Genomic DNA, 27,372 nt, shown 5'->3' with positions numbered 1-27,372 from the left:
TTCAAGAACAGCTGTAAACAATTTCGGGGAGATAGTATCACCCTGTCTAATTCCACGTTCTATTCTAAATTTCTTGGTATCTTCATGAAGTCGAACACAAGCTGTACCAGTTTCGTAGATACTTTTAATCAAGGCGATATATCGGTAGTCACTGCGGCAGTCCGCCAATGCTCGAAGCATTTTATGATGATCTATAGTATCGAACGCCTTTTCATAATCCACGAATATAAGAAAGATAGGCTTGTTATACTCTGTGCACTTTTCTATTAGCGTTTTTATAACTTGTAGATGATCGCTTGTTCCGTATCTGGAGCGGAACCCAGCCTGTTCACAAGGTTGGTAACTATCCAGTTTGTTCACAAGCCGTTTTGTTATTATCTTCATGAATAGTTTGTATGTATGGGAGAGCAAACTAATAGGTCTGTAGTTCTTCAGATCTGAAATGTCACCTTTTTTATGCATTATGGTTATTATTGCATTTTGCCACTGAGAGGGGGTTACGCCTCTTGTCAAACAAACATTGAACATCTTTTTCAACACATTTACTAACGTTTCTCCTCCTTCTTTGATGTGTTCAATGACTATCCCATCTTCTCCAGGTGATTTATTGTTTTTCATCTCCGAGAGAGCTGATTTTATTTCCTCTGTTTTGATATCTGGGATGTCTTCTGAGCCTACACTTTGAACTTTTGGTATTTGACTTTGATCAGGATCTGGAAGTTCTTTTCGCTTATACAATTCTGAGTAAAAATCTTGAGCAATTTTTAAAATATCTTCCTTATTTGTTGTTACTTCTCCTTTTTTACTTACAAGTTTACAAATATTTTTCGATCCTTCAGTCATTTGTCGGCGCAGTACCTTAAACTCTTATTTTTATCAATATTGATAAAATTGACGGTGTTACTTATACCAGAGAAAAAAGACCAAAATTCCCGTCATTACTGTATTGTGTGTAAAAACTTTCTTGTGTTGCTCACTCTCTGAAAATTTTGTGTTTGTCTTGCAACGATAATTATTTTTTTAAGAAGAAATAAGTACTTTGTTTGCTAAATTATGTTTCATAGCATAATAAACACGTTCTAATTATCTTTTAAATCATTTTTTCCGACGTTAACATTTAAAAAATATATATACGGATGGGGTGCGAATACACCCCGCACCGTTGTTTACGTAAGAATCTAGGCAGCGCCTTACGAGGGTTAAGATCGCGACTGCGTGCCGACCATGGTGAAACTGGAATACCGATATCATTAAGGTACTCACGGGTACATCTTGAGGTATGGCAACGTGCATCGTTATTCATTAAAGGTTTTCACGAACGAACAGTGCGAAAGGTATCACAAGGTCTTGGAAAACTTCTTCCACGCATATTTGAGGATTCACACTGGAACACATGGAACACAACAAAATCAGTACGAGCTTCGTAAGAGATACCTCCCCAAACTATTATTGACCCTCCTCAGTAAGCCACTGTCCCGGTTATAGTGCATGGAGCATACCTTTAATTTTGACGCCTGTAGACACGATGACGTCCATCTGGATTTTGGACCTCGTAGGTTTAGTCTGCTCTAATCTGACAACCGGATATTATTTCATTTCCTCACAGTCCAGTCAGCAGATTCCCGCTCAAAACCATGTCGAGCTCTACGGTTTATTGGGAGCAGCTCTGTGGGGCGCGAGCTGGACGTTAAGCCCTCAAATTTCGTCAGAAAGCGTACGAGCTTCAGCAGCGTCGCAAAAGCAATTTCTCGACAAGTGGCTGAGAATGAAGCGGTCATCTCGAATTGTAGTCCATCGATGTCGGCCTGGACCTAGTATGAAGTTGTATAAACATGTCCCCCGGAATTTTATGATAGAAACCCGTACCGTATCTCAGTCCCTACATCAAGATCTCAAGACGGCTGCAGTAGAGGAGTGGCACAATATTTTCCACTCTTATATCCAGGAATGGATTGCCAAACCGGCTCTAAGAAGTACTAAGGACCAAAGGCGGCAACACCCATTATGAAACTCATAATTTTTTTCATTAGACTATGATCTTCAAAATTATATTTGTTTGAATTTTCTTCAGAGATTTGTAAACAGTAAATTTTTGCTAAGAATCCCCAGATAAATGATTTTATCGCCAACCGTCACTAAAGTCATTCATTATTGTACTCATTTGTCGCCATTTGCGGCAGTAAAGTAACACTTTATTGTACTGAAAGAAGAATTTTACTTTACCTGCCGCCATTAATCAAATTAACTGAGATTGAATGTATGTGGTCGATGGCAGTAATCGATTATTTATTTGAGTGAACTTAAAATTTATTTACTTTAATTATTAAAAATATTGTACAAAATTTACGTTATTATTAATTAAATTTATGTCAGAAAATGAAATTCTGAAGTATTTTGCAATTATATTTTATAAAACATAAATCAAAACTTTACAGATTTATTAATTAGGTATTCAATATTGATACCTAACAACAATCGATTAAACATCGAAATCGGCCATTATGCAAGAGCCTTCTGTCATTACTGTCATACGAAATTTTTATTTCGTGTAAACCTCAAAAACTTCTTATATCTTTTAAGTTTCGTATTAATGCGAATATAGTAAGAAATGGTAGTTTTTGTTAATTCGATTAAATATAGGACGGTGATAGACATGTAGGTACTGATAATTTGTTAGCAAATATATTTATTTAGATTTTCTACTATTCATCACGGGAAAAGCAACTTCGCTGCGGGAGGCTACTCTTCATAAACAATGACATAACTATTAACGGTATTTATAATTTTTGGTATTTTACTTTAACTATTAAAATTAGTATATTATTTAAATAAAAATACGATAAATCTGTTTAAAATATATTTATTTCGTTGAAATCATAATAATAGAAGTATAACTTCTTACGTGCGTACAAAGTACATACTCTTTTTTTTATTAGAAAGATGTAATTAAGTAAGTGTTATTGTTTTTTATGATTGGCGATAAAATTTTGTATGCACCACGTCAGTAAAGACTCTTTATCGAACTCGTCTGTTACTCGCCTCGCTCGTTTCGCTTCCTCTGCTCGTAATATCAGACTCGTTCGATAAAGAGTCACTTTACTGACTTGGTACATAAATAAATATTTTTCAAAATTTTTTAGGAAGGTTTCACCGTATATTTCACAAAATGTGCTCCAATGTTGTACATTCCTGTAAATTGAAAGAAATACAAGGTGTGCAGTTAATTTTGCCGGTAAGTGTATTTCCCTCTAATGAGTGAATACAAATTATTAAAAGATACAATTGTGAGTATATAAAGACCCCTTTATACCAAACACATGAAAAATGTAAATTATGTAAAAACGAAATGAATTATCTGCGCTTCTTTCTAAATGGATATGGCTAAATGTTTCTGGAATCTTTTCAAATGGATATTTCAAAACGGATATGGCTCGTGGGCCAACAGAATGTATTTGATGTTGTTTTGCATTTTTGCTATAACGACGCAATGCTATAGTTTTACTCATAATATAAAAGAAATAGAATAGAACTAGATCGGAAATAATGGATACTAGTAAAACAGAATCCCAGCCTATCCTAATTATACCACATACACGTTGGTACTTTTCTAAGAGTTGTTTTTTGGACCCATAAAATGTAGGGATGTACAATTATTTCCGCTCAAGATATTAATAACGCGCGTAAGAGCAACATAGTAATTCATTTATAAACTTTTTACAAAAATTTTCCAGTCCTATTACTATTTCTTCGCTTTCACGGAATAAAAAAATGAAAGTCTCAAACTGAGATTTCAATAACAACAAACAAAACAAGTAAGTCAGTAAATCACACTTTGCATACTACAAAATGTTTGTTAATAGTTTGTAACATTATTGCTTTGACAGAGTAGTAGCATTATGTTATCTTTAATCAATTATTGTAATATTTGTAAAACGTTCTACTATAACACATTCAGGGACAAAAAAATACATAACATTTCAAAGATAAACAAAGAATAATGACTGAAGACAAAATATGCAATATTTTTCCTGTGACTATATAAACTGTGTTATCGATTCAGTGTTCAACTCTTTTTTTTTTGTGTAAAAAAACAATTAGAAATAAATGTAAAAAATGTAAACTTCGAACTTTAACCGGTGATAAGCAAGACAGAGGTGTAAAGGGCCCTAAAGGAAATGAAAAACACCAAAGTATCACATAAAGATGGAGTTATAGCGGAAATTCTAAAATATAAAGGAAAACCATCCCCCATATTTTACTTTACTTTACAATATAACCATTAATCTACTCCATACCATGATGAATAAAATTAGGGAAGAAATCTTATCCTGATATCAACTTTCTGTCTTGTCTTGAAAAAAATCAAGAATTCTAAAAAATCTTGTCTTGACTGAAGAAATTTCAAGATCCCGAAGTTCTTGATTACTCGGTCCGGTGATTCCCCAGCGACCGTTTTACTGCGTTTCGTGCTAACGCGGTCTCCACTGTCACTGGATCCCGACCCCGATGAATCCCCGATCTCCACCTGTTTCCTGACGAACGCAAAATTGATGGGCAGTTCCTATTCCTTAATTCATAGTTTATCAATCAAGATTTAAAAAAGAGCTTTTGTTATAAAATAAAATCTTGGCATTAGGTAAAGTGTCAATGACACGGGGCTAGTTTACAAGCTGCTAGTCTGCGAGTGAGCGAGTTAGCGAGTGTCGATGACAAACAAAAATTTACATCCGCTCAGTAGCCAACTATCTGGAGATACGAAATCAAATCATCAAATGTTGAACTAATTGTTCTTAACATTATCTTTATAAACCAAAGGATATTCATCTTTCAAATCTCTCAATAAACCAAAAATGAATAACCATTTTCAATTTCGTTGCAACACAAAACTACAGCCGCGTCATCATTCCAGTTCAATTAGAGAGTGCAGCAAGCACCTCTACCGGTTTCGAAACTTATTATTCTCTCATTAGGAGGCACATATGCTGCTCTCTCTGACCCAACTAGGACAAACCCCGGCGTGAAGTCACGGATTGCAACGAACGAAATGGCAGGGATGCCCTAGCGGCCACTGCTAGCAAAAAAACTAAGTTTTCAATCTAATAGCACATAAAACAACATCTAAAAATGTTACTCTACACCCTACCAGATTAAAAACAATGGGAACCTTCTCTGGTAGCACCTCCGAGGCTTCTACAATTTGCAAGCCATAACGGATGCTGAGACCAAGGAAGATGAGGGAATTTTACAATTTATAATTCACGTCCCATCTGCTCAGCGCGGTAAAGTTCCAACGAGAATGGTTCCCTTCGTACTCCAATCAGAGTAAACATGTAAATCACAAATGAATAACCATTTTCAATTTCGTTGCAACAAGAAACTACAGCCGCATCATCATTCCAGTTCAATCAGAGAGTGAAGCAAGCACCTATACCGGTTTAGAAACTTATTAGTCTCTCATCAGGAGGCACATATTATGTTGCTCTTCTGTCTGACCCAACAAGGAAAAACCCCGGCGTGCAGTCACGGATTGCAACGAACGAAATGGCAGGGATGGTCTAGCGGCAACTGCTAGCAAAAAAAACTAAGTTTTCAATCTAATAGCACATATAACAACATTCAAAAATGTTACTCTACACCCTACCAGATTGAATACAATATGAACTTTCTCTGGTAACACCTCTGAGGCTTCTACAATTTGCAAGCCATAACGGATGCTGAGACTAAGGAAGATGAAGAAATTTTACAATTTATAATTCACGTCCCATCTGCTCAACGCGGTAAATTTCCAACGAGATTGGTTCCCTTCGTACTCCAATGAAAGGCTAATAAGTTTCGAAACCGGTAGAGGTGCTTGCTGCACTCTCTGATTGAACCGGAATGATGATGCGGCTGTAGTTTCGTGTTGCAACGAAATTGAAAATGGTTATTCATTATTGATTTACATGTTGACTCTGATTGGATTACGAAGGAAACCATTCTCGTTGGAACTTTACCGCGCTGAGCAGATGGGACATGAATTATAAATTGTAAAATTCCATCATCTTCCTTAGTCTCAGCATCCGTTATGGCTTGCAAATTGTAGAAGTCTCGGAGGTGTTACCAGAGAAGGTCCCCATTCTTTTCAATCTGGTAGGGTGTAGAGTAACATTTTTGGATGTTGTTTTTTGTGCTATTAGATAGAAAACTTAGTTTTTTTGCTAGCAGTTGCCGCTAGGGCATCCCTGCCATTTCGTTCGTTGCAATCCGTGACTTCATGCCGGGGTTTGTCCTAGTTGGGTCAGAGAGAGTAGCATATGTGCCTCCTGATGAGAGACTAATAAGTTTCTAAACCGGTAGAGGTGCTTGCTGCACTCTCTGATTGAACTGGAATGATGATGCGGCTGTAGTTTCGAGTTGCAACGAAATTGAAAATGGTTATTCATTTTTTATTTACATGTTTACTCTGACTGGAGTACGAAGGGAACCATTCTCGTTGGAACTTTACCGCGCTGAGCAGATGGGACGTGAATTATAAATTGTAAAATTCCCTCATCTTCCTTAGTCTCAGCATCCGTTATGGCTTGCAAACTGCAGAAGCCTCAAAGGTGTTACCAGAGAAGGTTCCCATTGTTTTCAATCTGGTAGGGTGTAAAGTAACAATTTTGGATGTTGTTTTATGTGCTATTAGATTGAAAATTTAATTTTTTTTTCTCAATAAACCACAGGAAGGACTATATTTATCGCGTTGTCCTATCAATGATTTTATCCCTTTTCTTTTCTGCTTAAAGTTTTTCTTTAGTTTCTGTTGTAAAACATTATTGACTGCATTAGCTAAAATAACTACGCCCGCGCGAACTAATTTTGTTGACATTTTTGCTGAAGCAACAAACACGCAGACGCTCTATTCGCAACCAGTTTATTAGCAACAACGATGCTGATGACATAAGGCTAGTTAACTATCTTACAAGCTACCACGCCAGCGAATAGCGAATAAATTAGTCCCACGCAGCTTTTCTACAATCGAATGGTTACTACGTCCCTACCATTTCTAACTATCGAATGTGAAAAATCGGGTTTTTCAGATTCGATACCTTGCCTTCGCATTATACGTGATACATCTTGTGGCAAATTCTCATTATTGTAGCTTGATTAGGAGCGCGGGAAATATGTTGTTTAAACCATCGAATATGAACATTTTTTCATTTGGTTGACTGCAAACTGACGAAAATGGTTATGTTCGATACTTTTGTTTTGTATAAATATAACTAAAGGTATATTTGTACAACGCTAAATGTCGAATGTATCACACTCGTTAGTTTGTGTTGTAATTTATTAAACAGTTATTCAATTATAATCTGTAAACTCTCGAAAATGCTAAACTGCTGAGAAGAATAAAATGCACGTGTATACAATTTGTGCGAATTTTGTTCCAGTATCGCTTCCAAGAAATTCTTGTGAGGCAGTTTATGATTTCATTTGAACGGATTTTCATTATTTGATTATACAGCTATTCGCTATTATACATTCGCTACTTTGAATCATCGGACCGAAACAAATCTTTGATTAACCCATTTAGCGCCAAAGGTGCGAAAACGCACCATTTTTTTGTAGAATTTTTTTTTGACAATTCGTTAATTTTTTTTAAATCTTTGTATTTTTTAAGCAACCAGAAGATATGAGTGTAACTAAATTTAATTTTGTTTAATTTACAAACTCATGCTTTCATCACAAAAATATTTTCTAAATGTCCGACATTTTCAATCCTTCGACACAACTTTATTTTTACTGTAGTAATTTTATTGGCATAACACTTTTGTGGTCAAATAAATTAAAACATTATTTTTTTAACCTATTTGTACACCAATTGTTATAAAAATACAAAAAAAAAATTTCTGAGTCCTCAAATCTCGTGTTTGAAAATAATGGTTCGATAACGAATGGGAGCAGTTGGATGGGAGCAGTTGGAGGGAGCGCGGAGTTCAAGAGGTTGGTAAACATAGTGAATGGTAGGCACTCCCGGACCGTGCAATAGTGCGCGCTCCGCCTTGGCGTTCCAATTTGTGTCGGTTTATATGTAGAGGAGCGCATACCGTATCGATTGGAGCAGTTGCAGGGAACGCGGAGTGCAAGAGGTTCGTGAACATTGTGGATGGTTGGCGCTCCCGGACCGTGCAACAGTGCGCCAACGACCGTGCGGCAGTGCCACGGTGGTCCAGTATTACGAACGTAGTGGATATGTACCTTTAGAAAGACGGGTATTCTGGTATTCAGTTTTGTTATAATCTAGGGTGGGGGAGTAGGGGGGGAGGGGGCTACATAAGGAAGGTTGTGTAGTGTTGTAGACAATATGTCGATTTGTCGAATTTATGCAACTGGCACAGTGCAAGATACAGGATTGGAAATTGTAAACTGGAAATATCTAAAATAATTTCTAAAAAAGATAAAGGGCCGTTCGACTTCGTTTTTGAGAAAGAAGCTGGACAAGGTGTAGGCAATGTTCTAACCATACTATTTTTGTTTATCAAAACTCCAGGTCCATTTACACTCTAAATGTTTTGAGACTTTTCACAAAAAATAAAATTGTGTATTTCAATTTTTATACCTCATTTCCGCCAAAGGTTCGAAAACGAAACATTTTGTTGTTGTGACACCTGCCATTATCAAAGTGTAAAACAATTTTTTTACGAATGTTTAAGTTTATTTTACTCTAATTAATCAAATATATTACATATTATCGCAGTATTTCTTTGCTTGTCGGTTAATGGGTTAATACAAAAAGCAAAGTAACGAATGTGATTTTTTGGAAAGAAAGAGATGATAATCAGTTCAAATTTGTTATCAATTTAACATTACATACAAACAATATAAAAATTTTCCCATTTGTCAATGCGCTGATTTAGAAGTCTCTAAAAAATTGGAATTCGATAGTTGTAAATGGCAGGGACGACTAGCAGATAGCAAAAGAGCTCGATGAAAAGGGGCTACTTTATAAGCTACAAGCCAGTGAGTTCGCTAGCAGCTTGCAAACTTGCCCCCTTTCCTCGACGCCGACGCTCAAGTATCATTTATTATTTTTAATTTACATTTTTTTAAATCGTTTCAGCAAAAAAAAGTGTTCAATAAACTAAAGCATGTTAAAATATGTTATTTTTTCACAAATAAATACGTTTAGAGTTTTCATTATTAGTTAAGGTATTTCAAGATTTCTTGTTTTCTTGACAAAAAATCTTGGTATTGACATAAAATTTCTTGTCTTGTCTTGAAATCCAAAATTACTATTAATTTGGATTAATTAATTTAATATTAATATAAATTGTTTACAAAAATAATTGCAAACCGCTTAATATCAAAATTAGACGGTTATCAATCAAAAGCACAAGCAGGATTTAGGAAAGATTTTAACACCGGTGACCACCTCTTGACAATGAAGACCCTTATATAAAACCAACAAATATAACATACCGATTTTATACCACTGGGTTATAAAAGCTCACTACACAGTAGAAGAATAGGCTACCGGTACACAGAATTAATAGAAAACATCTATAGAAATGCGACAACCAGAATAAAACTAAACGAATATGCAAAACATATATAGCGATAAAAAGAGGAATACGACAGGGTAACACCAACACCATATCACCTAAGCTATCTAATCCGCTATTAGAATACGTATGCCGGAAATTACAATGGTGAAATAAAGGAACTAAAAAAAAAGGCCATTGAGTCACCTTAGATACGCCGATGATATCGTCTTCCTTTTCTTCTTCTTCTTCTTCTTCCTTCTTGTATTTAGGCTTCAAAGCCTGTTTTTCTTTAATATCAGCCACCTAAATTGTTTAAGTTATCGCACCATCTTTTTCTTGGTCTGCCAATACTTCTTCGTCCATTTGGTGACTTATCTCGTGCTATTGGTACTATCCTATCCTCTGCCATTCTACTAATGTGTTCGTTCCACGCCTGTTTCCGTTTTGTCACCCATCCATTTATGTCTTCTACATTGCATGATCTTTTTTTTTCGCTTCTCTCCCTACCCGACAGACTTTTCCCTGATATTCGTCGGAGTATTTTCACCTCTGTTGTTTCTAGTAGTCGTCTCGTTTTAGATATGTCAGGTCTTGTCTCCGCCGTGTATGTCAATATAGGTCTAATTGCCGCTTTATAGATTCTTGCTTCTGTGTCTTGTCTTAGGTGTTTGTTCTTCCAGATTGTGTCATTAAGACATCCCGCCGCTTTACTTGCTTTTAAGCTTTGTTGTCGTACTTCCTCTTCAACATCTCCGTAACTGGTTATATCTATTCCCAGATATCTAAACCTTGCTCCCTGCTTTATTATTTTCCCATCAATTTCGATTTTACATCATAGTGGGTATTTAGATGTTGTCACACATTTGGTTACCGATATCGTCGTGATAGCCAAAAGTAAATAATAACTGAAATATGTGGTCGAAGAATTAGAACACCAGGCAAAAACAATAAGTTTAAAGCCTGACTCAAACGACTCGTGTACTTGGCGAATAATCGTCACTTGCGTATACTGGCAATGCTGTGTGAGTGGGTTACTAGTACAATTATTGTACTATTTATTAAACACTAATAATAACAATGTTAATACTACTATTAATTGTCAAAGAATTGTTCTAGTAACCCTCCCAAAAGACATAGTAAGTAACGCAAGTAACGATTATTCGCCAAGTACACGAGTCGTTTGAGTCCGGCTTAAGAATGAGTCTAGGCAAAAAAGGCGATGACAAACACAATACAAGATATTGCTATTACAATTCAAGGAAGCAAAATATATCAAGTACGAGAATATATCTATTTGGGGCAAATAATAAAAGCGAGCAGAGAAAATCAAACAGCAGAAATTAAAAGACGTATACGATTGGCATTGGCGGCATTTGGCAAATTGAGCTACATCCTGAAGCAAAAGAAATTTGCGCAACATCTTAAGTCTAAAGACTTTAACCAGTGTGTGTTATCAGTAATCACGTATGGAACGCAAACTTGGACACTAACCAAAAATAATATGAATACACTTATAAGAACACAGAGAGCAATGGAAAGACAGTTGACAATACGCTTGAAGGACAAAAAACGAAACGAGTGGATTTGAAATTCGATTTATTACAAAATTGACGGACATAAGAGAAAAATAGCAGAATCTAAATGGAAATCTGCGGGGCACAGCATCAGACACAGAGACGATAGGTGGAATAAGGAAATACTACACTGTAGACCAGACGAATACAAAAGAAGTAGAGCAAGACCACCGATGAAATGGGTTGATAACTTGAAGAGGCAAGCCGGTCCCAGATGGATGAACTTAGCTCAGGACAGACACAAATGGAGACAAGAAGGAAAGGCCTACGTCCTAAAATGGATAACATGGGTTACATAGATAGATATATAGATAGGTAGATTAAACTCTTTTCTAATTGTTTCATTTCTCACTTTGTCTATTCGTGATACAAATTTTTATTAATTTTTTTTGGCTTGGACTATAGTCATTCAGTCAGTCTCAATCAAAAGTAATTGTATTAAAGATATTGCCAATTACTCAAACATGGTTATTATAATAATATTACAATTTTTTACTTCTTATTTTACCCACTCATTACAGCTAATTTACATACTATGTTAATAAATATTATATATTATACTTAATGTTTATCAAGAACACATGGTGTATACATTTCACAAATAAAAATATTAATATTAATATTAAAAATAAATGCATTCTGTTTTGTATTTTTTTTTTGTTTTGTTTTTTTTTTGTCATTACGATAAGATGTCAATTTTTATTCTTCGTAAATATTTCATTTCGGCCGCATTAACCTTGGTCGGGCGGCATAGGTACAATTATAACTTTTGAGTTTTTAGATTGTGATAACTTTTTTTATTTAAAGAGATAGAGACTTTAACTTTTCCAGTAGATTATATGAGCCAAATATAACGAATAAATCTTCATTCAGTTCCCAGCAGGAGGCTGAAATTGTTCCTACTCCCATAAAAGACGGCATAGGTACATTTGTAACTTGTATTTTTTTTAAACGAATGTTATAAAAATCAATACATTTTGTATTTAAATGATTTATTTATTTGAACCAAAATTCAAAAATTAATGTTAGTGTGGATTTTCGCAACATACATGTCGTTTTAGACAAAAAATGTTCGTCACACAAAGGTAGAAAACATACTACACAACTTTTTCTCGTTTTAGGCTGTTTTTTCCGTTCGTTTCGACAAACATGGTAACTTCCAGTTACTGAAGTAGATCCACGAATGCTGTGAGATACTTGAGGAGGAGTATCTACAGCAAGACAAAGATCTTTAGATAGATCCTTCAAAAATTTCTTGCGTTGGTCCTTTTTTTGTAATGGATTGTGATCTCGATATAATGTAGGATACTAAGCCAGTGACATCAATCATATTATAAAAAGGTCAAGTACCAACTCAATGTTCGACGCTTGAGCGTACATTCACCCAGCATTTTATCCATCGTATTAACGTACCTTCAGTTTTATTTTACTTAATCATTTGAGGTTACTTGTCCTGTCATATGCGTGGATGAGAGTAACACTACTGCTTTGTTTTTCTTTTTGCAACGAACGAAATGGCATAGATGCCCTAGCCATTTCGTTCGTTGCAATTCGGGACTGCACGCTGGGGTTTGTTTTGGTTGGATCAGGGAGAGCAGCATATGTGCCTCCTGATGAGAGACTAATAAGTTTCGAAACCGGTAGAGGTGCTTGCAGCACTCTCTGATTGGACTGGAATATGGTTCGGCTGTATTTTCGTTTTGCAACGAAATTGAAAGTGGTTATTCATTTTTGATTTACATTTACTCTGTGTGGAGTATGAAGGGAACCAGTCTCGTTGGAACTTTACCGCGCTGAGCAGATGTGACGTGAATTGTAAATTGTAGAATTCCCTCATCTTCCTTAGTCTCAGCATCCGTATGGCTTGCAAATTGTAGAAGCCTCGGAGGTGTAACCAGAGAAGGTTCCCATTGTTTTCATTCTGGTGGGATATGTTATATGCCATTAGAGTGAAAACTTAGTCTTTTGCTAGGAGTTGCCGCTAGGGCATCTATGCCATTTCGTTCGTTGCAATTCGGGACTGCACGCTGGGGTTTGTTTTGGTTGGATCAGGGAGAGCAGCATATGTGCCTCCTGATGAGAGACTAATAAGTTTCGAAACCGGTAGAGGTGCTTGCAGCACTCTCTGATTGGACTGGAATATGGTTCGGCTGTATTTTCGTTTTGCAACGAAATTGAAAGTGGTTATTCATTTTTGATTTACATTTACTCTGTGTGGAGTATGAAGGGAATCAGTCTCGTTGGAACTTTACCGCGCTGAGCAGATGTGACGTGAATTGTAAATTGTAGAATTCCCTCATCTTCCTTAGTCTCAGCATCCGTATGGCTTGCAAATTGTAGAAGCCTCGGAGGTGTAACCAGAGAAGGTTCCCATTGTTTTCATTCTGGTGGGATATGTTATATGCCATTAGAGTGAAAACTTAGTCTTTTGCTAGCAGTTGCCGCTATGGCATCTATGCCATTTCGTTCGTTGCAATTCGGGACTGCACGCTGGGGTTTGTTTTCGTTGGATCAGGGAGAGCAGCATATGTGCCTCCTGATGAGAGACTAATAAGTTTCGAAACCGGTAGAGGTGCTTGCAGCACTCTCTGATTGGACTGGAATATGATTCGGCTGTATTTTCGTTTTGCAACGAAATTGAAAGTGGTTATTCATTTTTGATTTACATTTACTCTGTGTGGAGTATGAAGGGAACCAGTCTCGTTGGAACTTTACCGCGCTGAGCAGATGTGACGTGAATTGTAAATTGTAGAATTCCCTCATCTTCCTTAGTCTCAGCATCCGTATGGCTTGCAAATTGTAGAAGCCTCGGAGGTGTAACCAGAGAAGGTTCCCATTGTTTCCATTCTGGTGGGATATGTTATATGCCATTAGAGTGAAAACTTAGTCTTTTGCTAGCAGTTGCCGCTAGGGCATCTATGCCATTTCGTTCGTTGCAATTCGGGACTGCACGCTGGGGTTTGTTTTGGTTGGATCAGGGAGAGCAGCATATGTGCCTCCTGATGAGAGACTAATAAGTTTCGAAACCGGTAGAGGTGCTTGCAGCACTCTCTGATTGGACTGGAATATGGTTCGGCTGTATTTTCGTTTTGCAACGAAATTGAAAGTGGTTATTCATTTTTTTTATTATTTATTAATTGCAACATTAAACAATGATTTACCAGTTATGCTAGCAATAAATAATATTATCTTAAAACTAACACATATTTCCCTTTTGATTAACGAATTTTTAAAAAAATATGTAATATGTATATTTGATTTGTACTTATGCCATCTGTTACCGGTGTAAAATTATGCCGCTCGACAAAGGTTAAAGAATTATATTTCAAACACATTAAAATGACGTTAAATAAAGGATTTATTAGCTGCCCTGTACATTTTGTCTCACGTATTTCCAATAGCATGTACACGCACCATACACATAGACACCTATAGATTTCAATACGACCGATTCATAAGAAACTTCCAATTCCCACCAAATAGTCTGGACTTATAAATAACTCACAATTCCCAATTCTACTTGAGCTATTTTCAACGTGAGTTGCCAAAGCGAAGCAACATCGTGTTGGCCGCATCAAAGTTCTTTAAACTCGCGAAAATCACGGTTTTTGTTTTTAGAATTAATTGCTAAAGTTTACGGACAAAAAGTTTTAAGTTCGCGAATTGAACGTTTTTTGTTGGACAATTGTGAAGTGTGCATTGTTTGGTTTCTTATTGTGGTTTGCGAACAGAACTTCACGATAAACTTTGGGATTATTTACAACTAATTGTGGTAAGTAAGATTAGCCTTCTAGCTTGAGATTTTAGATAATAATATAACTAAAGATAGGATTTAAATACATTTTCTTTTACTAATTAAAATCGTAAAAATTGCATTGTATGAGCACTAGGTCTGGATCTCGCGTATGAAATAAAAGTTGATTATTAACAAGCTGAAAATTTGTTAATAGCTTAAGGGTTTCTAGTCGTACAAACTTTGATATATGGGAAGACTACAACAGGAGAAGTTTTAATCGTGGAACAGGTTGAAAATTTGGAACGGTCAGACCACAAAAACGTCACATGTATTTTGTCCGGCAGAACTTCCAATTGATTTGTCACCCTTTCAATAAAAAATCAGATTTCTATTTATCACCTGTCATAATTCCTTTTCATTTGACATATTCTACGTGTTCCACTTATTATAATTCCCATTTGGTGATAAATAGCAGACTGATTTTTGCATGAGAGTTTAATGAAAGGGTAACAAATCAATTTCAAGTTCTGTCGCACAAAATACATGTGACGTTTTCGTGGTCTGACCGTTCCAAATTTTTAACCTGTTCCACAATTAAAACTTCCCCTGTTGACACCCTTAAGCTATTAAAAAATTTTCACCTTGCTATTAATCAACTTTTTTTTTCATACGCGGGATCCAGGCCTGCACATTTCTAGTAATTTTTATACCTAAAATAACATAATATAGATGTAGTATACCTACGGTGACCATATCTTTTTAAAGAAAAAAAAGTACAAAAAACAAAAATGTCTTAAAAACGCAAAAGTATCTTGTTATTGGACAAATATAACTTTTTGGCATTAAAAATAAATGAACTATGTAGCTAAACATAAAAAATTATATCAATTAAACTAAATATAACACATTACATTCACTTTGAAAACGTTACAAGCTTGTAATTAAGAATTTTTAGATGAGAGACCTGGAATAGCCTCATCTTCTTTCGATTTTTTGCATCATTCATATTTTTCTGAACTTAAAATTAATTTAAGAAGGTCCGGCTTCGACTGAAGTAAATGAAACATTTCATACAAGTCTCATCAAAATTTTCGTACACCAGCATCGCTGCCTTGGGAGTGGATATGGACATTTGTGACTTTTCCGACGTCCAATAATAATTATTTATTACAGAAAATAAACACTCGATAGTCGCACTAGTACCCGAAAGGGAAAAAATAAATTCGCATAATATTTGTAAGTTTTTCAGTTTGAATTGATCTATATACACACTTAAAAACTTTAAGCCATCGATCCTGACTATTTTTTTCTTTTCTGTTCCACTCAGCAATTTTTTCACTTGTAGCCACGTCTTTCAAAATTCCCAGTTCGTCAAAGAGTTGATCTTCGTTTAACATGGTTGCCTTGATAGACAATTTAAAAGCTTCGAGAGAATAACAAACATCGTTCCATGTTATTTCACTTCTTATGCGAGCTCCACACTCTCGCCGAAGCCGATCGAGGTTCAACAAGTACGAATGTGTAGACGGCCACCTTGTGTAACTTTGCCTCACTTCGTTCTACTTCCATTTTCTGTCGGTCTGGTTAAAGGGATCTTTCTCGGTATCGCACCGCTCTTTGTCGGTATCGCACTTCCTCGCGAAGTAGAACGAGTGTGTAGAGAGGGTACTTCGGACTTCGGTTAACTTTGGCGAAGTAACTTCGCCGAGAGTGTGGAGCCCACTTTAGATCTATGCTTTTGAGTAGTTTAAATTCATGAAAATTTGTACTCCAGTTTTCTAGATAGGTTACACATTTTGTGTAAAAATATTTCACTTGTGCAGTGAAGTTTTGTGTACGACCACCGCACCATAAGCCTGATGTCTCACACACTTAAAATGTTTTTAAAGATCATTCATAAACGCATTTACCACACTTGATATGAATATTGAAGAAACCCACATGTGAACCAGGATATGTACGTCTGTTTCATAGATTACAACAAGGCTTTCGATAAAGTCCGCCACAAAGAGCTAATGGACGTCCTCAAAGCAAAACAATTACAATACAATGACCTTTGAATTATAACAAATCTATATTATAAACAGCAGGCACACATACGCATTAACGAACACACATCAGAAGAGTTCAAAATTAAAAGAGGAGTGCGGCAGGGGTGTGTATTGTCACTACTACTATTAAATGCATACTCTGAAGAAATTATGAAAAAAGTTCTTGAGGAAGAAACAGCAGGAATAAAGGTACCTAAATGGAACGCCAATTAACAACATTAGATTTGCGGACGACACTATTATAATAGCGGACAACCTCCAAGACGTCCAAAAGCTAATGAACAAGATAGTTGAGTATGGAGAACAATATGGATTATCAGTAAACATCAAGAAAACTAAATTTATGAGGTTATCAAAAACCCAAAATAATGATAAAAGCCTGACTTTAGAACAAGTTGAAAACTACAACTATCTTGGCACAATAATTAATCACACAAACGATTACTCCATAGAAATTGAAGTTCGAATAGAGAAGGCAAGAACCAACTTCAATAAAATGAGAAAGGTAGATTGTGCAAGACAACTGAAATAATTAAGACTTAGAGTTAGGCTGGCAAGGTGTTATATCTTCTCGACTCTGCTTTACGGGATAGAAGCATGGTCAATTAACGCGTCGACTACTAAAAAGTTGGAAGCATTTGAACTGTGGGTGAAGGTACCTGAAGATAGCATGGACCGAGCCTGTAACAAACAACGAAGTCATGAGAATAGTCAACAAAAGAATGGAAATATTTGAAACCATCAAGACACAAAAGCTGCAATACCTGGAACAGTATACAAAGAAATTTGTTTAAAAGTAGTAAAAGATAAAAATATTCATTTTTTAGAAAAAAAATAAGTACATTCGCGTGTCCTTAGAAAGGTTTTAAAGTACATTAGGACAATATTTAAAAATAAGTACTGACCTACTTAAATAAGTACATATGGTCACCGTAAGTATACCTACTTAAATATTGTGTATAATAATAGGTATACATAGATGTAGTTAGGTATACTACATTATCAGACTGCTAATGCTATAAATGCCAGGATTAATACCAAAAATTGTTGTCAAATCTGAAAGACTATGACCGATCTACTAGTCACTTAGCATCGATTATCATAATATAACAATAATATTTTCCTTAAGGTACAAACAACTAAGATAAACACAAAATAAAATCAGATGATGTCATAGGGGACGAATATACATTATGCCTAACATACATTATCTAGAACACGTCTTTTAAGGAATCTTAAAATATGAGTAAGCTGGGATATGAAAGTTGTCTTATAAAGTTTCTTAACTCGGCACCTGCCACGTGGGGTGCTACCAGCACCCCATAACACATTTTTATCAAATATTTGGTATTTCAAGTTTGGTAACCGAGCTATGCGTCATAGTAGCTTTCTATAATATTATATAGCATAGATGTGTTAGTGTTTGAAGTAGTTATTTAGTGTCATTTTGCACCTGTAGCTCTAATGTCGAATTGGGGTGTCATCATCTGGCACTTAAAGTTTTAAATTTTTTTTTGTATGTTTGATAAACAGGTCAAATTTACATTTTTTATTGAAATAACTGATTTAAATTATTAATATAGACACTCTATATTCACTAAATCTTAATTTTTTAGATATTTTACTTGACTTCATTTATTATGGCTTGGTACTTGCTAATTTGCTAATAACACCTTTTTCATTTTGTTTTTTTAACTTTTATAACATATTAGTAGCTAATAAGTAGCTGGCTTCCGCCCTCATCGAAGCTGTACGGACCAAGTGCTGTCATTAACAACTTTTATAGAAGCTAGTTTTCAAAAGAAACAAAAGACAGCAACAGTATTTATAGATCTAACAGCAGCATATGATACTGTTTGGAGACAGGGATTAATATATAAACTGGCCCGCATTATCCCCTGCAGAAAGATAATTAACCTCATTGACAACATGCTGACCAACACAGCCTTCCAGGTTATAATGGGAAAGGAGACGAGTAGACAGATGAAACTTAACAATGGTCTTCCACAGGGTTCTGTCCTTGCCCCTTTACTTTTCAGCCTCTATATTGCTGACATGCCTGAAACCGAATCTCGGAAGTTTGGATATGCTGACGACTGGACCCTTGCAACAAGCCGCCAATCTTTAGAAACTACAGAAATCACTCTCATGAATGACTTATCCATCCTCAGCGAATACCTTAAGAAATGGAGACTACAGCCAAGTACTACAAAAACTGAAGTATCAGCTTTTCATCTAAACAACAAGTTGGCAAACAGAGAATTGCGAGTGTATTTTAATAACAAGCTGTTAAAACACAATAAATACCCGAAATACCTTGGGGTTACTCTAGACAGAACGCTCACATTCAGAGAACACCTGACGAAAACAGCAGCAAAATTGAAAACACGCAACAATATAATACAGAAACTCTGCGGCACTACATGGGGGTCCACAGCATCAACATTAAGATCCTCTGCTCTTGGCCTGATATATCCGGTGGCAGAATACTGTGCTCCAGTGTGGCTAAATAGCAGGCATACCCACCTGGTCGACACCCAACTAAACCGTACTATGCGTATGATAACAGGCACAATTAAGCCCACCCCTACAATGTGGCTACCTACCCTTAGTAATATAGCACCACCCAACCTACGCCGCGAACATGCATTGGTTAAAGAATATAACAAAATAATGGACAGTCGCCAGCTTCTAGTCCACAACGACATCCCCGATATTCTTGGAAACCGTCTCCGATCCAGGTTACCCCCTCTACAATCTGCTCAAGCGCTGCAGCAATCCAACTTTGACTTAAATACCCGATGGAGAGAAGATTGGGAAAGTAGGACAGATCCGCATTACCATAGTCTACCGGACATCATAGGGAAACCTGGCGAATTTGAACGTCCCCGTAAGATTTGGGCAGCCCTTAATCGAATTCGAACAAACTGTGGAAGATGCGCCGACTCCCTCCACAGATGGGGTAAACTCCCCTCGCCTTCTTGTGACTGCGGCGCTGCAAGACAGACGATCAGTCACATTGTTGAGGACTGCCCACGCAGAGCATACACAGGTGACCCTATAGACTTTGTAATGGCAACCGAAGGGTCAATCGAATATATAAAAAAATTGGACATCTGTTTGTGATGCATTGTATAATGCATAAATCTAACTATATTCTGTGATATACTTAAGCCATACGCTAAATAAATAAATAGCTAATAAGTTAATAAATATGTTTTTTTATATTCTTGTGTTACTCAACACATTATTTGGTTTTTTAAACAAGTAGATCACAGAAAATGTTTAAGGGGTGCTGTGAGCACCCCACGTGGCAGTTGGCGCCTTGCAAAGCCACGTGGCAGGTGCCGGGTTAATAAACCTGATAATAGCCAGCAACTTACTTATAGTATAAGAAGTATTTTACGTGTAAAAAACTAACCATTCTTGGGTTTTTAAAGATTCATCAAAATATTTATCAGTAAGTCTGCTGTTGTAGCGTGTTACACTCTTTAATGTCTTTGCCTATATTTTCGATACATTTCGTTACTGCCAGAATTCTCAGTTTATTTAGAACTTTCAATAAGAATTTGCGATATATAAAGCAAGTCCCGAAAATATTGGTCATACATTCTGGAGCCAAAAATAGTTCGATTGAACCTAACTTACCTTAGTACAAATGTGATCATAAAAAAGTTACAGCCCTTTGAAGTTACAAAATGAAAATCGATTTTTTTCAATATATCAAAAACTATCAGAGATTTTTTTATTGAAAACGGACATCATTCTCATGGAGACGCATCTTAAAACAAAATTATAGTGAGATTTGTCCAACCCATAAAAATTTTATGGGTGTTTTGTTCCCTTAAACCCCCCCAAACTTTTGTGTCCGTTCCAATTCATTCATTATTGTGGTATCATACCATTAGTTAAACACAACGTTTCTAAAACTTTTTTGACGCTTAGTATTTTTTCTATAAGCGAGTTTTTATCGAGATCCGGCTCCTTTTTGAATATATTTACACTCAAATTTTATGGAAGTTTTGTTCCTTTAAACCCCCCAAATGTTTGTGTACGTTCCAATTAAACTACTATTGTGTTGCCATTAGTTAAACACAGTGTTTTTAAAACTTTTTTGCCTGTAAAAAAGACTTTTTAATAAGTCACCTTTTATCGAGATTTGGCTTCTTTTTAAAAATATACCTAAACATGTACCGGGTGTCCCAATAAGAATGGCTCTCGGCCATATCTCAGGAACCGTTTATAGTAGAGCTTTGAAATAAAAAAATTTATAACAAAAGTTACCTCAGGAAAAGCCTGGAAATTATTTTCATAATTGTGGGTCCACCGCTAGAAAGCGTAATTGAATATCAAAAATTAAAAAATCTAAATTTTACAAAATTTTCCTAATGAAGGGGTACTGGAAATCCGATCATCGTATTCTTCATAAAATTCTGCGCATATTTGATCTCACAAGTTTTAGTCTACCTTTGCAAATAAGAGGTGGGGGTGATTGGGAACCTTGTTATGAAAAAAGGGCTGTAAATCCGGTCCTGCTAAATCAAATTTTGCAAACTGGGTCTTCTTGAAGACAGATCTTTTTCGTTAATGTAAAAGTTATAATTTCGAATCAGCCTAATAAGTAGTAAGTCAGCTGGGAGGCGTTATTTAATTTTTTTCAGAAATCTAGCTTTCATTGGAAAATATTAAATACAAGTATGCCTTTTTAATCCTACATTATAAAGTTAGATTAAATTAGCAATAGAATAGCGAAAACCGCATGTCGATACCTTTTTTCTATCTCAAGATATCTTAAGAAACGTGTAAATTTTAAACATAACTATTGCTGTCACCGGTAAACTAAGTTAATGAGAACTAATGTGCTATGGAAAAAACAAAGAAACATTTTCCAGATGTCAACGTATAAAAATATAATTAATTGAAACAACAATATAAAGACAAACAACATTATAAAATATAACAAAGAAATAAAAACAACTACTTAGTGACGACCTAAATATTCAAATTATTGTCCATCATTTTTGAAGCAAGCATTTACCATACTAATACACTACCCGAGAAAACATTATCCAGAGAATACGAAAGCATTTCAAGAGCAGAAATTTAGACCGCTGTTCAATCTGAAAGAGTAAATGCTTGCAACGAAAATGATTTGCAAAAATTTGAACATTTATGTCGTCACTAACACTAAATAGTTGTTTTTATTTTTTTGTTGTTTTAATTAATAGGGCTTTTCAACGCTTCTCATTTGTTTCGTGCCTCTGTCATATATGTCGTATAATCCGTGATAATATTAATAGGTGTACGAGATATGACCGAGGCTCGAAACAAATGAGAAGCGTTGAAAAGCCCTATTATATACGTTGACATCTGGAAAATATTTCTTTGTTTTTATCATAGCACACTACTTTTCCTTAACTTCGTTTACCATTGACAGTAGTTATGTTTTTAAATGTACACGTTTCGTATGATATCTCGAGATAAAAAAAAGGTATCGACATGCGGTTTTCGCTATTCCATTGATAATTTAATCTAATTTTATAATGTAGGAATAAAAATGCATACTTGTATTTAATATTTTCCAAAGAAAACTAGATTTCTGAAAAAAATTAAATAACGCCTTATAGCTGGCATATTACTTAGTAGGTTGGTTTGAAATCATAACTCGTACATTGACGAAAAATATTTGTTTTCAACTAGACCAAATTTGCAAGATTTGATTTAACAGAACCGGACTTACAGCCATTATTTCCTAACAAAGTTCCCACTCACCCCCACCTCTTATTTGCAAAGGTAGACCCAAACTTGCGAAATCAAATATGCGCAGAATTATATGAAAAATACGATAACCGGATTTTAAATGCCCCTTCATTAGGAAAATTTTGTAAAATTTTGATTTTTTAATTTTTGATATTCAATTACGCCTTCTAGCGGTGGACCCACAATTATGAAAATAATTTCCAGGCTTTTCCTGAGGTAACTTTTGTAATAAAATTTTTTATTTCAAAGCTCTACTGTAAACGGTTCCTGAGATATATCCGAGAGCCATTCTTATTGGGACACCCGGTACATTATAAATAAATTTTCAGATTATAACAGGTCTCTTATAATCGTCTTAACCATATACAAATATGTGGTGAATTCGATAAATATTCAAAATACCTCGATAAACACTGGCTTGTCGAAAAAGTACTAGGAGGTAAAAAAGTTTTAAAAACACTGTGTTTAACTAATGTTGCAATAATAATAATTTAATTGGAACGTAAAAAAAAGTTGGGGGGTTTAAGGGAACAAAACCCCCACAACATGTTTATGGGGTGCACAAATTTCACTTTAATTGTTTTTTAAGATGTTGCTGCCATAAGAATACCACATGTACATTTTCAATGAAAAATATCGATTAGAGTTTTCGATATATGAAAAAAAATCGATTTCTATTTTGTAACTTCAAAGGGCTGTAATATTTTTGTGTGCAATATTTTATATAGATAAGTGAGGTTCAATCAATCTATTTATGGTGGTATAATTTATGACCAATATTTTCGGGACACGCTGTATAATCCATATAAATATGTTGGTTTCCTCAGTAAGTGCAAAATGTAGTAATTGAATGTTTTTCATTTTAATACAAAAAACAGGGCTGAGATACGTTGATTCCAACAGTGTTCACTTGTGATAGAATTATCCCAGATGTATTATATAAATGATTATTCAATTTAAATCTAATCTAGTCATATTTAAGAATCATGTGTAACCTGTGATCAATGATGTCTCATAGGCATATATATGCGTAAACAGCTAATGCAAAGTAAAACAATACATTTTTGACAAATAAAGTTGATCCTTTTTTCAGTTATTCTTATGCATTTTTTTATGCCATACTATAATCATTTCGCCTGTTTAGAGTGCCTTTATCACTATTGAACAAGTAGGAAGCAAAATGCCTTGAAAGTACATTTTCAAGTTACGGAGACTTGGAGAAAGAAGTGAGAAATCAAATACAAAAAGAAAATAGACTGACAGTATATCTTAATAATACTATATGGCGAAACCGACATATTAACACTGAGATGAAGTCAAGAATTTATAAAGCCACTGTAAGATCAATAATGACCTATGCATCAGAAATAAGACCCGATACTGCCACAACACTAAGACTACTGGAAACAGCAGAGATGAGAGTACCGAGAAGAATTTAGGAAATACGCTTAGAGATCGAAAGGGAAGTGAAGACATTAGAAGACAATGTACAGTACAGACAGCGTACAGTGTATAAACCAATGAATGAATGAATGAATGAATGAATGAATTTATTTAACATTACAAAATTACAAGGTTTGCAGCAAGTCAGACTTAAAATAAACAAGTAAAAACCTATCTATACATAAAGTATTAGAATATAGTATATCACAAAAATTTCAATTTTAAATAGTATAAAATTATATACCTAAGTACTGTATCAAAGATCAGTAATAAAAGTAACTTGACACTAAATCGACACTAAATAGAAAAAAAGACTGTTTTCGTTAAAGACTCTTCTAAATAATTATCAGCGTTTTGGTGTTTTGGACCATTTTGTATTGGCCTCCATTGTGGTTATATGTTTTTCAATGCCAGAATTCGTTTCAGTTTAATACGAGTACACGTACTTTTAATACGAATTTGTGTTATATTGTAATCCATATAGATAAATCTCCATATATCCATGCAAACCAATCGGATGCTAAAGCTAGGAAGATAAAGTAGTTCTATAAAAAATGGCGCCCGAAAATCGTGTTTTTTTCAATTTTTGATCTACAACTCCGAAGATTTTAACTTTACAACAAAAACATTCAAATAAAAATTCACCGCAATTAAATTCTACATAGAGATATGTTTTTTCTGATTTGCTCCGACGAAAATTTTCCTCGAAAAATGCGGGTTTTCCCAACAAAATCTCTAACTTTCAAATAAAGTTTTAGTTAAGGAATTATTAATCAATAATTAAATAACTTAGTGACATTAAAACTTTCTTGGTATAGATTGTATTTCCAGAAGCTGGTGAAAACTAAATAAATATTTTAGCAACAATTCAGTTGTTAATTAACAATTTACGATCGTAATAATAAAAAAATAATTATGATACATTGATCAAACTTATAAAGATTATAAAGATGAGATGCTTATTTAATATTTTTTCGACAAAATATCAATTTTTCGTTTTTTCGCATAACCTTTAAATTTTGAAAACAAAATAGTTATAATACGCTGGTCTAATTAGTAAAGCACAAAGAAAGGTTATGTATCAGCAATTTTATTGCTGAAATCGAATATTGTGCTCCTATATATTAATAATATAGCTATGCAAAGTCCGGAGATAGTGTGCTACTTTTTTTATTAACAAAATGGCGCCCCAAAATCGTGTGTTTTTCAATTATTGGTCTATAACTCCGCAGATTTTAACTTTACATTAAAAAAACTCTAATAAAAATTCACCCCAATTTAATTCTACATAGAGGCATGTTTTTTCCGATTTGCTCGAATTTTCAAATAATTTTTTTGGGCAAGTAATTATTTATCAATAATTAAATAACTTGGTGAAATAAAAGCTTACTTGGTATATATTATAACTGCAAAAGCCGGTGAAAATTAAACAAATATGTTAGCAACAGTTTAATTGTTAATTAACAATTTACAGTCGCAATAACAACTAAAATAATCACGAGACATTGATCAAACTTAGAAAGATTATAAAGATGTGATGCCTATTTAATATTTATCGACAAAATATAAATTTTTCTTTTTCTTGCATAATCTTTAAATGTTTAACAAAAATAGTTATAAACAAATTAACATTTCTCAGAAATTGTTTATTATATTATAATTTTAAAAAATATTTAAAATGCGTATTTCAAAGGTCTTGAAAATGAATGCTTTAAAAAATTTTTTCAACCATTTGCAAAAAAGTTATGAAACAGAAAATTAAACATACGATTTCTTCGTTGTTTATAATTTGTTTTAATTGTTTCAAAGCTTAAAAGTGATTGTATGGTGCAAACTAATTACTCTCAAAAAATATCAAACATTAGTTGAATGGTTATATTTTAGTCAAAGATTAATATGTTTTTTTTTTTTGTAATTTTTAGCGCGAAAGTAGGCTTGATACAGAGCCGGAGATGTTCACTCGAAGCGACTGACACGCTTTAAACTGGCGCGATGTGTATGTGGACGTGTATAATACATAATACATAGCTACGGTATTATACTCTATTAGTCTACTTTCGTGCGTGTAAATTATAAAAAAAATATGTATATTCTTTAATTAAAATATAACCATTAAACTAATAATCGATATTTTTTGTAAGTAATTAGCTTGTACTTTAAACTTTTACGCTTTGAAAGAATTAAAAAAACTATAAACCACGTAGTAATCGTATGTTTACTTTGCTGTTTCATAACTTTTTGCAAATGGTTGGAAAAAAGTTTTAAAGGATTAATTTTCAAGATCTTTGAAATACGCAATTTATCTATTTTTAAAATGAGAATATAATAAAAACTTTCTGAGAAACGTTAATTTGTTTATAACTATTTTTTTTAAACATTTAAGGATTATTTAAAAAAAATATATTTTGTCGACAAAATATTAAATAGGCATCTCACCTTTATAAGATTTCAAAGTTTGATCAGTGTATCATAACTATTTTGGTTATTATTGCGACCATAAATTATTAATTAACAATTGAATTGTTGCTAAAATATTCGTTTAATTTTCACCGGCTTCTGGAAATATAATCTAAACCAAGAAAGCTTTTATGTCACCGAGTTACTTAAATATTGGTAGATAATAACTTATCTAAAACTTTATTTGAAATTTAAAGATTTTGTTGGGAAAACTCGCATTTTCCGAGGAAAATTTTCATCGGAGCAGATCGAGAAAAACATGTCTTCATGCAGAATTTAATTTCTGTGAATTTTTATTAGGATGTTTTTGGTGTAAATTTAAAATGTTCTGAGTTATGGAGCAAAAATTAAAAAAAACACGATTTGGGGGCGCCATTTTGTTAATAAAAAAAAGTAGCACACTATCTGCGGACTTTGCATACCTATATTATTAATATATATAATCATAAGCTTCGATTCCAGCAATAAAATTGCTGGTAAATAACTTTCCCCAAAAATGGCCTATTCTCCGATAATCAGCCCAGACTAATGGAAAATTCCGTATTAGGCATCGAATTTAAAATCTGATGTGATATATGTATTTGAGACAAAGACGAAAAATATAAAATAAAAATAAACAAAAACAAAAAATCTGTATATTATTTTAAACATTGCAGTACAAAGACATGACAATAATTATTATTCTTTGTTGATTTTGTCTATCTAGATTCATTTCATTATTATCCATGAATATTCCACCAAATAAATACACTTCAAAAATTTGCATCTGTCTGTCACTCCAGACTATACTTTCCACTAGTTAATGGAGATAAAGCGGACGCATTTTGAATTTCAAAATTTTCTGA

General features: G+C 34.3%; 1 protein-coding gene across 1 annotated transcript in view; it reads left to right on the top strand.

Annotated features, from left to right (window-relative positions):
• The first annotated feature begins 14,492 nt into the window (after positions 1-14,492).
• LOC114325462 (TWiK family of potassium channels protein 18) overlaps positions 14,493-27,372 on the top strand; it is a 962,626-nt gene continuing 949,746 nt past the window's right edge. The window contains exon 1 of the mRNA XM_028273543.2: positions 14,493-14,852. The gene's annotated coding sequence lies outside the window, so the exon portion shown is untranslated. The remainder of the gene's footprint in view (positions 14,853-27,372) is intronic.

This window comes from Diabrotica virgifera, chromosome 7 (genome assembly GCF_917563875.1).
Source record: "Diabrotica virgifera virgifera chromosome 7, PGI_DIABVI_V3a".
NCBI lineage: Eukaryota > Metazoa > Arthropoda > Insecta > Coleoptera > Chrysomelidae > Diabrotica > Diabrotica virgifera.
This window is presented reverse-complemented; position numbering and strand designations above follow the sequence as displayed.